Below are 1,561 nucleotides of genomic sequence, written 5' to 3' on the forward strand. Positions count from 1 at the left end.
TTTTAGCCTCCGGCTCACACTTTTTTGTCTTCGCTCAGGAAGGAGGGCTCCAGAGCAAACCAACTAATTTATGCAGTAGCCAAATTGCTCGCTCACAGCCTTAATGCCAGCAGCTCACAAAGTAGAATTTTTGCTCACAAGACTCCACAGCTTAGAGGGAACATTGGTTGCCATAAGTCTCTGCGACTGGAAGGCACTTTCCAGTGTTCCCTCTAAGCCGAGTTAGTGTGAGCTAGCTCACACTTTTTTAGCCTCCGGCTCACACTTTTTTGTCTTAGCTCAGGAAGGATGGCTCCAGAGCAAACCAACTAATTTATGCAGTAGCCAAATTGCTCGCTCACAACCTTAATGCCAGTAGCTCACACAGTAGAATTTTTGCTCACAAGACTCCACAGCTTAGAGGGAGCATTCACCGCCACCTTAATTTGTGAAACTTGATTGCACGCACATAGCTGAACATACTGTGATGAAAGGCCTTTTCAATGCAGAACAATGGAAGAGGCCCAGCTACGCAAGCTGTGGTTGCCAGCTCCGGTTTGGGAAGTACCTGGAGATTTGGGGGGTGGAGCCTGAGGAGGAGGGCGGGGTTCGGGGAAGGCAGGGACTTACATGGGATATAATACCATAGAGTCCACCTTCCAAAGCAGCCATTTTCTCCAGCTGAACTGATACCTACCGCCTGCAGATCAGCTGTAATAGCGGACGATCTCCATCCACTGCCTGGAGGCTGGCAACCCTAAACTGCACACGTGCGCAGAAACCCGAGATTACAGCGTGCGCTCCATTAGCCCACCCCCGTCCTAGATCTGCACCGTGGACTCCACGCACACTCCTAACCAGCAATGTGAGCTGGCTGTACACGCGCACACCCACCCACTCAGACCAACGCAAAGGCTGGAACCAGAACAATGCGGCTTCCTTCTCGCCAAGGAAAGGAAAGCAAGCAAAGGCTGCCAAGGGAGAAGTCTTGCTTAAGCCCTGTCCACCCCCTCCTTCCTCCTCCCCCCCTCCCCTTCTGGCTCTCTCTAGTAAAGGAGGCTTGTAGGGCAAGGATGTCCCCACCCACCCCCACCCCTTCCTATCAGGATCCAACCCTCGCCCTCCCCCCCTTTTCCTCTCCCCTTGGGAGCTCGCAAGGGCGAAGCAGGAGCTCTTTGTCTCCGGCTCCCGGGACGCTCCAGGGACGGCGACGAGGCTGCCGTGAGCAAACCCCACCTCTTCCTCGAGGGGAAAAGCCTCCGCCCTCCTCTCCCTCCGCCTTCCGCAGGTGCAACAGAGCGCGGGGATCGGCGGGCCGGACCTCCGCACCCGCACCACGACAGTCGGTAGGTGGCTGTCCTGGAGACTCCCTTCTCCCCTGCATGCGCCCCCACCCCTTGTCAAGCACGCCTGCAAGTCAGAAGCGAACCTGGAAATCCGCTTTGAGTGTGTGTGTGTGTGTGGTTGCGATTGGGTGGGGATTGCAATTGGGTAGGAAGGGGGGGGGCCGTGGTTGCAGATTGCAACCCCTCTTTTCTCGCCCCAGTCGTTGCTGAGCTTCTCGGGTGCTTCGGCTGTCGAT

At 56.0% G+C, this 1,561-nt stretch overlaps 1 protein-coding gene across 1 annotated transcript in view; it reads left to right on the forward strand.

Moving 5' to 3' along the window:
- Nucleotides 1–1,132: 1,132 nt before the first annotated feature.
- TMEM150C (transmembrane protein 150C) overlaps nucleotides 1,133–1,561 on the forward strand; it is a 53,470-nt gene continuing 53,041 nt past the window's right edge. The window contains exon 1 of the mRNA XM_015415344.1: nucleotides 1,133–1,325. The gene's annotated coding sequence lies outside the window, so the exon portion shown is untranslated. The remainder of the gene's footprint in view (nucleotides 1,326–1,561) is intronic.

This window comes from Gekko japonicus, unplaced genomic scaffold (assembly GCF_001447785.1).
Source record: "Gekko japonicus isolate JY-2015 unplaced genomic scaffold, Gekko_japonicus_V1.1 scaffold1995, whole genome shotgun sequence".
Lineage (NCBI taxonomy): Eukaryota > Metazoa > Chordata > Lepidosauria > Squamata > Gekkonidae > Gekko > Gekko japonicus.